Here is a 15,858-nt window from a genome sequence, read left to right as displayed (position 1 = left end):
ACTATCTTTATCCGTTGATCTGTAGGTGGATGTTTATGTTGTTTCTGCTTCTTGGCTATTGTGAATAATACTGCAGTGAACATGGGGTGCAAATATCTTTTAGACCCTGTTTTCAGTTCTTTTGAGTAAATACCCAGAAGTGGAATTGCATATGATAGTTTTATTTTAATTTTCTGAGGAACGTCCATGCTGATTTCCATAGTGACTGTACCATTTCACATTCCCACCAGCAGTTTCCAGGGTTCCTTCCCCTTTTCTCCACATCCTCAAAAACACTTGTTTTTGTTGTTGTTGTTGTTTCTTATTTTAATAATGGCCATCCTCATAGGTACAAGGTGATATCTCACTATAGTTTTTATTTGCATTTCCCTGATGATTAGTGATGTCAAACATCTTTTCTTATACCTGTTGGACATTTGTCTTCTTTGGAAAAATGTTTATTCACATACTTTACCCATTTTTAAATCAGGTTATTTGATTTTGTTACTGAGGTGTAGGAGTCATTTCTTTATTTTGGATATGGTTTGGAAATATTGTCTTTCATTCCATAGGTTGTCTTTTCACTCTTTTCATTATTTCCTTTGTTTGCAGAAGCTGTTTAGTTTGATACAGTTTCACTTGTCTGTGTTTTTCTGTTGTTGCTGCTGCTGTTACCTGTGCTTTTTGATGCCATATCCAGAAAATCATTGCCAAGACCAATGTCACAAAGCTTTTCCTCTGTGTTTTCCTCTTAGAGTTTTATCTTTTCATGTCTTATATTTAAGTCTTTAATTCATTTTGAGTTGATTTTTGTGTATAGTGTGAGATAAGGGTCCAATTTGATTCATTTGCATGAGGAAATCCAGTTTTCTCAACAGCATTTTTTGAAGAGACAGTCCTTTCCCCATTGTGTGTTCTTAGCACCCTTGTTGAAGATCAATTATGTGTGAGTTTATTTCTCTCTTTTCTTCCATTGGTCTATATGTCTGTCTTCATGTCAGTACTATACTCTTCTGAATACTACAGTTTTGTAGTATGTTTTGAAGTCACGAAGCAGGAGGCTTCCACCTTTGGTCTTGCTCAAAGTTGTTTTGGCTATTTGTGGTTCTTTGTGTCTCCATATAAATTTTAGGATTTTTTTCTATTTCTGAGAAAATGCTGTTGGGATTTTGATAGGGATTGCATTGAATCTATCTGTAAAACACTTGGGGTAACATGGTTATTTTAACAATATTGGGTCTTTTAGTCCATGGGCATGGGATGTCTTTCCATTTATTTGTGTCTTGTATTTCTTTTAGCAGTGTTTATAGTTTTCAGTGTAGAAGTCTTTCATCTCCTGTGCTTTTTGATACTATTTTAAATAGGATTTTCTTAATTTCCTTTTCTGATTGTTCATTTTTAGTGTCTAGAAATGCAACTGTTTTTGGGGCGCCTGGGTGGCGCAGTCGGTTAAGCGTCCGACTTCAGCCAGGTCACGATCTCGCGGTCCGTGAGTTCGAGCCCCGCGTCAGGCTCTGGGCTGATGGCTCGGAGCCTGGAGCCTGTTTCCGATTCTGTGTCTCCCTCTCTCTCTGCCCCTCCCCCGTTCATGCTCTGTCTCTCTCTGTCCCAAAAATAAATAAAAAACGTTGAAAAAAAAAAATTTAAAAAAAAAGAAATGCAACTGTTTTTGTATGTTTATTTTTTTATCCTGCAACTTTGCTGAATTTGCTTATTGTGTGAGTGGGGACGAGAGAGAGAGCTATCTGCAGGGTATATAAGATGTTATCTGTGAACAGAGATAATTTTTCTTCTTTCTTTCCAGTTTGGATGCCTTTTATTTCATTTTCTTACCTAATTGCTGTAACTAGGACTTCCAGTACTATGTATTGAATAGAAATGACAACAGTAGACATCCTTATCCTGGCCTTGTTCCTGTCTCCAAAGAAAAACTTCCAGTTGTTCAGTGTTGAGTATGATATTAGCTGTGTGCTTTTCATATATGACCTTTATTATATTGAGATAATTTGCTTCTATTCCTAGTTTGTTGAGTGTTTGTTTTTTTAATGTTTATTTTGAGAGAGAGAGCGAGAGAGTGCACAGGGCAGGGTGGGGAGGAGAGAGGGAGAGAGAATCTTAAGCAGGCTCCACGTACAGCACAGAAACTGATGGGCTTGATCTCACGACCATGAGATCATGATCTGAGCTGGAATCAAGAGTCGGATGTTTAATTAATTGAGCCACCTAGGTATCCCTTTGTTGAGTGTTTTTAATCATGAAAAGGTATTGATTTTGTCAAATGCTCTTTCTGTGTCTGTTGAGATGATCATGTAATTTTTATCCTTCATTCTGTTCATGTGTATCACATTGACGGTTTTTGTATTTTGGACCATCCTTGCATTCCAGGAATAAATCCTACTTGGTCACGGTGTATGTTCCTCTTAATGTGCTGTTAAGAATAATGCTGGCCGCATAAAATGAGTGAATAGAAGTGTTCCTTCTCTTCAGTTTTTTGGAAGAATTTGAGAAGCATTAATAATGTTTGGTAGAAATCTCCAGTGAAGCCACTGAGTCCTGGACTCTTCTTGTTTGAGAGGTTTTTGATTACCGATTCAATGTCCTAACCAGTTATAAGTCTGTTCAGAATTTCTGTTTCTTTGTGATTCAGTCTTGATAGGTTATATGTTTGTAGGCATTTGTCTATTTTTTTCTGGTTAACTAATTTGTTGGCTATTGTTCATAGTAGTCTCTTACATCCTTTGTATTTCTATGGCATCAGACTTAATATCCTCTCTTTTATTTCTGATTTTGAGTTTTCTTTCTTTTTAAAGGATTTGTCAATTTTGCTGATCTTTTCAAAAAAGTAACACTTCTTTTTTTCTATTCTGTATTTTACTTATTTTTACTCTTTAATATTTCCTTTTGCTAACTTTGGGCTTAGTTTGTTCTTTTTCTAGTTCCTTGAGGTTGTTTATTGAGGTCTTTTTTAATGTAGCTGTTATGTCACTATAAACTTCCCTCTTAGTACCACTTTGCTATAAAAGCTGTTGGGCTTCTCGAATCTGAATATCCATTTCCTTCCCCAGATTTGGGAAGTCTGCGGTCATTAGTTCTTCATATAAGCTTCCTGCCCTTTTCTCTCCTCCTTTTTGGGACTTCCATAATGCATATATTGGTCTGAATGGTAATGTCCCATTAAGACTTTTAAGCTTCTTACATTCTTCATTATTTTTTCTTTTTGTTCCTCTGACTGGATAATGGCAAATGGCTTGTCTTCGAGTTCCTTGATTCTTCTGCTTGATTAAGTCTGATGTTGAACTCATCTAGTGAATTTTTTGATTCGGTTATGATATTCTTCAGCTCCCAAATCTGTTCATTTGTTTTTGATTTTTTTCTCTCTTTATTGATATTCTCATTTTATTCATGTGTTGTTTTCCCGGGTTTGTTGACCATCTTTATCACCATTATTTTGAAATTTTTGTCAGGTAATTCATATACCTTCACTCCTTTAGGATCAGTTTTTGGGAGATTTATTTTGTTCCTTTATTCAAGCCCAGTGTTATTATTTCCTTCATGTGCCTCATTATTTTGTGTTTGGATCTATGCATTTGAATTTGTTTTTATTTTTATTTTTTTTAGAAAGAGAGTGAGTACACGCATGAGATGGGAGAGGGGAAGAGGTCACGGGGGGAGAAAGAGAGAAAGAAAGAAGAGAGAGAGAGAGAGAATATCTTTTTTTTTTTTTTTTTTTTTTTTTTTTTTTTTAACATTTATTTATTTTTGAGACAGAGAGAGACAGAGCATGAACAGGGGAGGGTCAGAGAGAGGGAGACACAGAATCTGAAACAGGCTCCAGGCTCTGAGCTGTCAGCACAGAGCCCGATGCGGGGCTCGAACTCACAGCCCTCACGGACCGCAAGATCGTGACCTGAGCTGAAGTCGGTCGCTTAACCAACTGAGCCACCCAGGCGCCCCGAGAGAGAGAATATCTTAAGCAGGCTCCATGCTCAGTGTGGAGCCCAGTGCAGGGCTTGATCCCATGACCCTGGGATTATGACCTGAGGCGACGTTAGGACTAGGATGCTTAACTGACTGAGCCCCAACCCAGGTGCCCCAGGATCTCTCCCTTTGAAGACAGAGCTGTACCTCCTAGTTGTTAGAGCCTGCCTTCACGAAGAGGAAGACCTTCACCAATGAGCTCAGATAGAGATTCTGGGGTCCTCTCACACCTTTTCTGTGTATGTATCTTCTCTGGATTTTTGGGTTTAAATTCCCATCTAGAGAGGTTTTGCAGGTTTCTTTTTTCAGGAGTTTGTAATCTCTTGCTCCCTCTGGCGTCTGTCTGACGTATTGTGGGGCTTCTGGAGCAGCAGCAAGCTGTCCAGCACTTGTTTGTTCGCAGCAACCCCCAGCAACGCCCAGGTGTTTAGACTATGTCAGGTGTCCTCAGTGCTCTGAGACAGGTGATACAGCTTCCTGAGAACCTGGAACAGTGGATACCTGCTCCAACTCTTTGTTTCCTCAGGGGGAAACCAGAAATTTGGGGTGTTCTCCCACTCGTTCTGCACTGAGCTGTGGAGGACAATGGTGAGTGAGTAGGTGCTAGTTCATAGCATTGCTTTTGTTCTCAGCTGCCTCTAACCTGGTGCTTTTACCGGTCAGTACTTAGATTCAGGAAAGACAGAAACCAGTCCTTCTGGTAGCCCCTGGAAAAGTCTGAACATTAGAGATATATTTCAGTCTTTTCTTCCCCTCCTCACGGATAAGCCAGGAGTTGCAAATTTTCCTCTGGTCGTACCACGTTGTGCCATGGGCTGGGGCTCTGGTGAGTGCTACCAATTTTGTTACTGGCTTCCATGCTGCTAATTTCACACTTGTTTGGAGGTGCAGGAGCCTCAACTGGTTTCTGCATTTCTTACAAAGGGAATTGGTCTGTATATTGTTGAATTTGTTTCTCCATGGGGAAACAATGGTCTCGGACTTCCTATTTTGTCTTGCTGATGTCACTGCCCCCCCCCCCCTTAATTTAGAATATAGTATAGTTTAATTTAGAATATAGTATAGTTGTAAGGCTTTCAGCAAGGTTGTAGTGAGTTTCCCGTGATATGCTTATAAAAAAGAGAGATGTGCCTGCGTGGCTCAGTTGGTTAAGCGTTCAGCTTTGGCTCAGGTCATGAACTCTCAGTCCGTGAGTTTGAGCCCCACGTCGGGTTCTGTGCTGACAGCTCAGAGCCTGGAGCCTGCTTCGGATTCTGTGTGTCCCTCTCTCTCTGCCCCTCCCCTGCTTGTTCTCTCTCTCTCTCTCTCTCTCTCTCTCTCAAAAATAAACAGTTAAAAAAATTAAAAAAGAAATGTGAGCTGTTTTTAGCTTAATTCATGACTTATATGTAGATACTCAAAAGATGTTAAGACAGTATGATCTATTGGAGATTAGGTATGGGTTCATATTCTGGCCCTGCCACATAGTAGCTGTGTGTCCTGGTAAAGTCCCATTGTTTTTCTGTATCTGTTTCTTAGTTTGAAAGTGGGGCGGTTATTAATTCCTGTAAGAGTTTTTGGGAGACTGAATATAAAATATGTAGTCAGTGCCTGATGGTATAGTAGTTCCCAGTAAATTTTATTTCTTTTTCTGTGTTTCTTAACTAACTAAATTTGGGTCACTATGGAGAGAGGTTTCTAAAAACATGCTACAGGATTTATCTCTCAACCTACCTTGTTCTTGTCTTCATTTTCAATTTTGACCTAGATAGGAACACTGATGACAGACAGATTTGTGCAGAGTGTAATAAATAGCTCATAGATTGGATACCTAAAGAATCAGGAGCTTAAAGAATCAAAGATCTTAAATTAGAAAGAGTTATGATTATGGGGCTCTGTCTTAGGGATGGAAGAATTGCTAAATGGATTGTGGGGGTGGGAGCAAAGAAGGGATTGGATACAGTAGGCTACAGGGACACAGAATAGAATATTCCTGGAAGAGGGTATAGCATGTGGGAATCCAGAGCAAGCAAGTAATTTTTTTTAATTTTTTTAAATTTTATTTTCTAATTTACATCCAAATTAGTTAACATATAGTGCAACAGTGATTTCAGGAGTAGATTCCTTAGTGCCCCTTACCCATTTAGCCCATCCCCCCTCCCACAACCCCTCCAGTAACCCTCTGTTTGTTCTCCATATTTAAGAGTCTCTTCTGTTTTCTTCCCCTCCCTGTTTTTACATTATTTTTGCTTCCCTTCCCTTACATTCATCTGTTCTGTGTCTTAAAGTCCTCATATGAGTGAAGTCATATGATATTTGTCTTTCTCTGACTAATTTTGCTTAGCATAATACCCTCTAGTTCCATCCACGTGGAAATGGATCTTGCAAATGGCAAGATTTCATTCTTTTTGATTGCCAAGTGGTACTCCATTGTATCATTGTATATATATACACACACACATACATATACCACATCCTCTTTATCCATTCATCCATCAGTGGACATTTGGGCTCTTTCCACACTTTGGCTATTGTTGATAGTGCTGCTATAAACATTGGGGTGCATGTGTCCCTTTGAAACAGCCTACCTGTATCCCTTGGATGAATACCTAGTAGTGAAATTACTGGGTCATAGGGTAGTTCTATTTTTAATTTTTTGAGGAACCTCCATACTGTTTTCCAGAGTGGCTGCACCAGTTTGCATTCCCACCAGCAGTGCAAAAGAGATCCTCTCTCTCCCTGCATCCTCGCCTAATAATGTTAGCCATTCTGACAGGTGTGAGGTGTATCTAACTGTGGTTTTGATTTGTATTTCCCTGATGATGAGTGATGTTGAGCATTTTTTCATGTGTCGGTTGGCCATCTGGATGTCTTCTTTGGAGAAGTGTCTATTCATGTCTTTTGCCCATTTCTTCACTGGATTATTTGTTTTTTGGGTGTTGAGTTTGGTAAGTTCTTTATAGATTTTTGGATACTAACCCTTTATCTGATATGTTGTTTGCAAATATATTTTCCCATTCCATTGGTTACCTTTTAGTTTTGCTGATCGTTTCCTTCACTGTGCAGAAGCTTTTTATTTTGATGAGGTCCCAATAGTTTTTTTTGCTTTTGTTTCCCTTGCCTCCGGAGACATGTTGAGTAAGAAGTTGCTGCAGCCAAGGTCACAGAAGTTTTTGCCTGCCTTCTCCTCGAGGATTTTGATGGCTTCCTCTCTTATGTTTAGGTCTTTCATGCATTTTGAGTTTATTTTTGTGTATGGTGTAAGAAAGTGGTCCAGGTTCATTCTTCTGCATGTTGCTGTCCAGTTTTCCCAGCACCACTTGCTGAAGAGACTGTCTTTATTCCATTGGATATTCTTTTCCTACTTTGTCAAAGATTAGTTGTCCATACATTTGTGGGTCCATTTCTGGCTTCTCTATTCTGTTCCATTGATCTGAGTGTCTGTTTTTGTGCCAAAGCAAGTAATTCTTTATGAGATAGTTGAAAGTGTTTTTACTTCTAGCATTGGGAAAATTTGATCCCAACCAGTGCTTCTTTCCTGCTTTTTCGTTCTCTTTTTTTCCTCTCTTTTTTTCTTAGTCAAATCTCTTAGAAAGGTAATGGCACAGATATGTGTTATGGTTGGTCATAAATGCCTACAACAAGATTAATTGACATTACAGGAGAGTCTCGAGACTCTTAAAAGCTCCTTAATACTCTATTTGAAAGGATAGGGCTTGACTAGTATTTATGCTGGAGCTGTGGAAGAGGCAGGGGTTGATCTGGAAGGATGATTAACGATCTTCCTCTCTGCTCACCCCCATTTGATTGTAGCTGTGGGTCAGCAATAAGATAAGGTAAAAAGAAGGGACACAGAGCCAGGGTTGGGACAAGTCGGAATCTAAGCCAGGCAGCAGTAGGGCATGAGAGACTATTTCTGTTAAAGGCTGGCAGCAGAGGAATTATTGGTTGTACCCATGCGTGAGTTGAGTTGAGAACTGCCTGAGAACTGAGTTAAAAAAATTGAGATTAATGAACTCCGGTCTTAAAAGATTTTTGTATCTTTTCCCTGGAGTTTTATGTTTAGATTGGGTTTTGCTTTTTGTTTTCCTTCAGTAGAATTTCTAATGTACGTTTTTACAAAAGATTTTGAATTAGTTCCAGCCTTAATTAGTTAAGTGCAGTTACTTTGTGTTTTCAAATGCTGTGAAACCTGGTTTGGCTTGTCACCACCAAAGATGGAGTTTGGACTGCCACTTCAAAAAAAAAAAAAGCATTAAACAGAAACTTCCCCCCCCCCCCCCCCCAAATAAAATTTTAAGGTCTGGATAAAAGCTTTTAAGTACTACTTTTAATAATGTTGTTGTTTGTTTGTTTGTTTGTTTTTCCAATGTAACATTAACTCATGCGCATGATTTAACTAATAGGGAAAAAAAGGAGAAAAACATTTCAAATTCACCACCTAAGGTTAACCACTTATTTTTGGTTCATTTTTCTCTAGCCTTTTCTTATGTTTTCTTCCATAAAATTAGTACCACTATAAATTTTATTTTATTTAAAAATTTTTAAAATTTTGTGAGAGAGACAGACAGAGCATGAGGGGGGAGGGGCAGAGAGAGAGGGAGACACAGAATCCGAAGCAGGCTCCAGGCTCCCAGCTGTCAGCACAGAGCCCAAAGCAGGGCTCGAACCCACAAACCATGAGATCATGACCTGAACCAAAGTTGGATACTCAACTGACTGAGCCACCCAGGGGCCCCTCACCATAAATTGCATAAATACTTCATATTGCAAACGTTTGTATATTTTTCCTTAAAATTATTATGAACATTTTTCCATGTCCTTGTTCAGGTTTTTGAAAACTATTTCTTTTTGTCACTGGGTAATATTTCTTTACATGATTGTATTGCATTGTATTGGTTTGTGGTTTTTCAGTATTACAAAAGCACTTTAATCTTTGCATGTAGTATTTGATTTTCTGATTATTTCCTTGGGAAATAGTCCTCGAAAGGAAACTAGTTGTTAAGGAGTGTGAGCTTTTGTTAATGTTTTTGATATATGTTGCCAAATTCCTTTCTAATTTGGAGTGATCATTTTAGCACATTCTAGTCAAAATTGGTGATTTCACTTTATTTTGCCCAAGTTGTAGCATAAATATGGAAGACCCTCACTACAAAGCTGGTGTCAAAAACCATGATCATAATACCTATACTGTAGGCTTTCTGCTTATGGAGAGAGAGAGAGAGATCTGTTGTACATTTCGTGTATTTGTACTATGACTTCATGAGGAACACAAGTTTTTGCATTCAGGAGTAAATGGGCCAAAGGATGCATAGAAATCCGATGAGTGTAAACTGATTTTCCCCCAACTGCCAGTGCATTTTAAGCACAATATTAGTAAATGTTTGGTAGAGTAAAATGAGTGAGTAAGTAAGCCTCAGTAAAATTTTTTTTATCTTCTTGAATTTGATTCTTCACATTCCATCCTTATTTTATTTCTCCTACTTTCTCTTTTAAAGGATTTGTAAATAAACCTCACAGTTAATTTAAATAATTTAAGCACTGTTTTTCTAACTCCTCCAGTGTTTCTCTTGAGTTTTTTATTCATCATTTTTGAGGATGGAAGTTTGTTTTGATTTGTGAGAAGTAAAGAGGTCCCTCTGGTGGAACATTTAGGAAATACATAGCATTATATATTTTCATGAAAGGACCGACTTGTTTTTAAGTTAAATGGTGGGAGTTTAGTGTGATAACTTTCCAACTGAATGATGTAATGAATGGTGGTTCATTTTGTAGTTCGTTTGCAAAACATTTTTAGACTTCAACACAATGAATATGTTTAAGATTTGTGAGGAAAATAGTAAGAAAGAAGATAGCTGTAAATGTGCCAAATTTTATGTCCTATCTTGGAATGCTAATCACTGTTAATGTAATTATGTCTCTGATGAAAAATAAGTTTTCCGAGAACTGGAATGAGGGATACGTTTCTTGATGATTACAATTTATCAAGTACAATTTATCCTGGGACTTTGTTAGTATCTCTGACTTTACAGTAACCTAGCGAGGTAGGTGGTGTCAAATCCACTTCATAAAGAAACTAAAGCCCAGAGGGGTTTAATGATTACATCATCCAGCTATTAAGTAGTGGAGCTGGGAATAGAATCAAAGTGCTTGCTCTTCTCACTGTACTGTTCTGCCTTTTAGATGGAAGGACTGGGTTCATAACCGCTAGCTCCATCTTTTGAGTGGGCAAGAGACTGACCCTGAATGAGGGCTAGGATCTGAAAAGGTGATCAAAATAGATACATCGGCACAGATAACCTACTTTCTCTTGTCTCTACTTGGGGTTATATGTACAGCTAGTCAATTGTGGAGTCATGATCTGATCCCAGGCCTGCTTGATGTTAAGGACCATGTTCTTTCTGTTATTCCTGGAGGTGAATCATCAAGAGTTAAATCATATTTACTCTTGTTTTGGTTCCCGTGGGTCCTGTTTTAATTAATTTAAAGGGTAACATGTATGGCGTGTGTCATGTCACAACCAGAATATTCACTAACTGGGAAGCCACAGTAAGTTATTAGTACCATGTAAATTATCCATTTGTGAGCTACCCAGTAGGTTTTTAATCATTATTTGACTTCTCCCTGTATCAGCATCTTTTTCCCTCCTTACTGATGCTTTCTAGCTTTATTTAATGACCTGAGCCTTTTACATGAAACAGTATTCTATACTTTGAAATTGTAATCTAAGTTCAAAGACCTGATATGGGTTTTAATAAAAATACACATTTGCCAGTTATTTTGAGAATAAGGTAAATTTGGAATTGGGAGTCATGGATGTGTGTGTGCTCACACATGGTATGTTAAAATAGATTTGTTATAGATTTCGGAAAGTATGCTTTGAATTTAGAAACATTTAAATGAAGCAGTCAGCGGTATGTTGACTGAGCTGTTGCCTATAAGTAGATAGTAATAATAGTAATTGACCTGCTTTAAAAATGAAAAATTTAGTTTTCTCTTTATTTGTGTCAGTGATTAGAAAATGAGCATTTTATGATACAAGTGTGCTTCACCTCAGGGGTTGGCAAACTATAGCCTGGGGGCCTGTTTCTGTATGGCCTACTAGTTGGGGTTATACAACATTTTTTAAAGGTTGCTTAGAATATATGTGACAGAGACCAGAAGTGTATACAGTTACAAAGCTTGAAATACTTAACTCTTTGGTCCTTTACAGAAAAGGTTGGCCTGCCCCTACCTTATAGCTTTTTAGGTGGCTACAAAAAATGAATAATAAAATATTTTCTACTCTTAAAATCAGGAAGATGCTATGTATACTATGATGTTAGCCTAAGCTGTTTAACTGGCATAAGCCAGAAAATAAATTTCATCTTTTATATCTTCAAAAATTCTACTTTATAATACTGTAGAACTCTGTATACTATATAGAACGTTTGTGGAAGTAATGACCTGTTTTAGACCTTAATACTCTATTACATCTTTAATGAGACTTTAAATAAATGATCAATTGTTTTTTTGAAAATGTGTATTCATAAAGGGAATGGTTTTACTGTATTCCAGATAGTAAGTAGTATTAACGTGGGAAAGGAAAACAAAATGGGAAAATAACCACAGATATCCTTTCTTACCCTTATTATTTTATAACTAAAAGTTTTAAGTTCTTTGTTCCTGCATATAATTAGCTTATTAGAGTAGGTGTTCTTGTTAATTTGAACCATTATGTTCATTTTTAATGATAATTAATGAAGGCAGTAATGCTACTTATAATATCTTCAGCCTTCTAAAATTCTTATGTTTAAAATATACAGCTAATAAACTTGGAAATTTGTTTTTACGTTATTTGAAACTTACATGTATAGTCTAGCCTTCAAAGTTCTATGTAATAAAGCAAAAATGTCATTATATCTTGCATATTGTTGTAATATAGGCCGAAGAACATATAAATACAGGAAAATGCAAAATGTATATTTCATTGATTTTTAAAAATACCCATGTCTTATGATTTCATTTGTATGTGGAATCTAAAAAATGAATGAATAAAACAGAAACAGACCCATAAATAGAGAGCAAACTGGTGGTTGTTAGATGGGAGGTGGGTAGGAGGATAGGCAGAATGAGTGAAGGAGTGTGGGAGGTTCAGGCTTCCAATTATGAAGTGATGAATAAGTTGTAGGGTTGAGGGGCACAGCCTAGGGAACATAGTCAGTGGTATTATAGTGGTATTGTATGGAGACAGATGGTAGCTGCACTTGTAGCGAGCATAGCATAGACTATTGGGACCACATCAAAATGAAAAACTTCTGCAAGTAAAGGAAAACAATCAGCAAAACTACAAGGCATCCTACAGAATGGGAGGAGATATTTGCAAATAACATATGTGATAAAGGATTAGTATCCAAAATATATGAAGAACTTCTAAGACTCAACACCCCAAAACCAAATAATTCAGTTAAAAACTGGACAGAAGACATGAACAGACATTTTTCCAAAGAAGACATTTGATGGCCAACAGACACATGAAAAATGCTAAACATCATTCATTATCAGAAAAATAACAGATGAAAACTACAGTGAAATATCACCTTACACCTGTCAGAATGGCCAAAGTCAACAACACAAGAAACACGTGTTGGCAAGGATATGGAGAAAAAGGAACCCTTTTGCATTGTTGGTGGCAATGAAAACTGGTGTAGCCACTGTGAAAAGCAGTATGGGGTTCTTCAAAAAGTTAAGAATAGAACTACCCTGTAATCCAACAGTCTCATTACTGAGTATTTACCCAAAGAATATAGAGAACTAATTCAGAGGGATACAGGTATCCCTGTGTTTATAGCAGCATTATTTACAATAGCCAAATTATGGTAACAGCCTAAGTGTCCATCGATTGATAAATAGATAAAGAAAATGGGAGATGTATATATATATATATACATATATATATATATATGTGTATATATATATACACACACACAGACACACACATACAGATTGTGTGTGTGTGTGTGTGTGTGTGTGTAATGGAATGAAGAATGAAATCTTGCCATTTGCAACAACATAATGGATGTGGAATTATATATAATGCTAAATAATGCTAAATGAAATGTTTGTCACAGACAAGTACCATATAATTTCACTCATACGTGGAATTTAAGAAACAAAACAAATGAACAGAGCGGAATATGAAAGAGACAAACCAAGAAACAGACTCTTAACTGTAGAGAACAAATTGATGGTTACCAGAGGGGAGGTGGATTGGGGAGGTGGGTGAAATAGGTGATGGGGATTAAGGAGTGCACTTGTGATGAGCACTGGGTGATGTATGGAAATTTGAATCCCTGTATTATACACCTGAAACTAATATTACATTGTATGTTAACTAACTGTAATTAAAATAAAAACTTAAAAAAAATACCCTACACATTACAATGAGTGCAATGTCTCCAACTCCATGGATAACCCATATTAATCCTGCTTTATGGATTTTCAAGGCCCTCTATAGCTTGTGCTTTTTTAATCCTGATTGATGCAGTATAAACTGAAATTAAGTTCTTTTGATGTTCCTTCATCAGTTTTTTTTTCTTCTCTAATTTTAGAGCAAATGAATATGAGTTTTGATTTTTAGTTATACACCAGGTGATTTCTAGCAGTGTAATTATAACAATTAAAACCATAATTGACTGAAATTATTTTAGTATAATTTTATTGTATGACATTTTAAAGCAATAGTAATGCTTAAAAATCACTGAAAAATTTTTTTAGTCGTTATTCATGAGTAAAATTTTTATAGTTATATTTAATTGCATGTTGTCTTACTTTAAGCATTAGCTATTTAGCTCTTAATGATCATCTCCAAATTCATAGTATTCCCTTGAAGTGATCTCATCTATAAACCATTTGTCAGTTATTATACTTACATTGGCTACAAATTTTTTGATATTTATAAATAATGATGAAAGATTACACTTTTTTTTTTTCAATAACAGGTAGTTTGTAATTTCTCTTTACCATCTAAAAACATCCTGGTAGTAGTTACGCATAAGTAATGATGCCTAGTAAGATTTGTTCTGCTTCATAAAGCTTTCTGTATTTTCAGATTTGATACATTAAAAAAAACTCGCCAGTTTCATATTAGGAAGTAAATTGTACTGATCAAATGTAAACCTTAATTTCCAATGCTATTAAAGAATCTGTTGATAAAATGCAACAGCTATTACTTACAAAATTCTTTTTAAAATGTTTTTAAAAATGACTTCTTGGGGCATCTCAGTGGTTCGGACGGTTAAGTGTCCGACTCTTGATTACAGCTCGGGTCATGGTCTCTTGGTTTGTGAATTCGAGCCCCATATCAGGCTCCTCTTTGACAGCATGGAGCCTGCTTGCGATTTTGTCTCTCCCTTTCTCTGCCTCCCCCGTGCTCTCTCGCACTCTCTCTCAAAATAAACTTAAAAAAAAAAACAACTTTCTAAAAAAAATGTCTTTTTACTGCTGTTTTTAGAAGTTCATTCTTTGCACTTCAAAAAGTACATAAAATATATTGAATAGAATATAAGCTCCATGAGCAAGGAAGTTTGACTGTTTTGCTTAGTGCTATCTCTCTGGGTTTTAGCACAGTACCTGGCACATAGTGGACCCTCAATAAATATTTATTGAATGGAAGAATTTTCAAGGGTATTTATTATAGTGTTATTTGATACATTAAAATAATCGGTAACACTCTAAATGTTCATTAATAAGAGGTTGATTAAAGTATAAAATAACCAGCCATAGACTAGAACACTATGTTGCTGGAAAAAAATAGGGTTGTTCCGTGTTTGGTGATATTGACACAATAATACTTCATTTTGTGATAAAAGCAAGTGGAATAAACAGTACATATAATGTGATACCACATTATTTTAATTAAAAAATACATAATATACCTATGCACAGCAGTTCTTAAACTTTATGGTTTCATGACCCTTTTGCAGTCCTCAAATTACTGAGGACCCTATGTGGCTTTTGTCTGTGGGATATATATACATAGATTTAGATATATATTTACCTTATTAGAAATTTAAGCAAAAAAATTAAATTTACTTATTCTTTTAAGAATAATGAACTTATTACATGTTAACATTTAACAATGTATTTTTATGAAAAATAACTAATTTATCCAAAATAAAAACATTTAGTGATAGTGGCATTGTTTTGCATGTGTGCAAATCTCTATAATCTTTAATGTGTAGCTTAATAAAACTATACTGGATTTTCGTATCTGCTTCTGTATTCAGTCTATTGTGATGTTTTGGTTGAAGTATGTCAAGAAAATCTAGCCTCATATAGATATGTAGTCAAAACAGGGAAAAGTATTTTAATACTCTTTCCAGATAATTGTAGATACTCTTCTTTGATACTGTACCAAAAGTCTAAGTAGTAGTTTCTTAAAGATTAGTTGCAGTGTGCAATGTGAAACCATATCGGTGATTTTTGTTTACTCTGTCTCTATAGTCCTTTTTCTAGGTTACACGTAGAACAGATAGATCCTTTATCTGTGCAAGACTTTACGACTCCTGCATTGGTCATTTGGAAAATACTGGTTTGTAGGTTATGCAGATCTTCCCAGTGTTTGACACCTTTCATTATGCCATACCCCAAAGTCGCATTCATTAATATTACACCAGTCTCATTGCAAAGGTCTTTAAGTACTGCAAGGGTGTCAAGCTTATAGTAATGGATGCAGCTTTTTCCAAATTTTGCTTTTGACATGAAAGCTTGAATGTCATCATTGGTAACAAAGTCAACTGTTTTTCTTGAGTTGACAGGCCTGCTTCATTCATTTGTTGAGAAAATGTCAGTGAAACAGCCAACTCTGAATAGTTTGCCATTTGTTCATCTAAAAATAGTATTCCATAAAAAAATTAGCTCATCCACTCTTACCACAGTGAT

General features: G+C 36.3%; 1 protein-coding gene across 1 annotated transcript in view; it reads left to right on the top strand.

The window, feature by feature from the left end:
* The window catches only part of LEMD3 (LEM domain containing 3), a 66,115-nt gene that overhangs the window by 37,187 nt on the left and 13,070 nt on the right, over window positions 1-15,858 (top strand). The gene's annotated exons all lie outside the window — the stretch shown is intronic.

The sequence above is a fragment of the Neofelis nebulosa genome, chromosome 8 (assembly GCF_028018385.1).
Source record: "Neofelis nebulosa isolate mNeoNeb1 chromosome 8, mNeoNeb1.pri, whole genome shotgun sequence".
In the NCBI taxonomy this organism is placed as follows: Eukaryota; Metazoa; Chordata; class Mammalia; order Carnivora; family Felidae; genus Neofelis; species Neofelis nebulosa.
The sequence above is the reverse complement of the archived record's forward strand: the minus strand, read 5'-3'. Positions and strand labels throughout refer to the sequence as shown.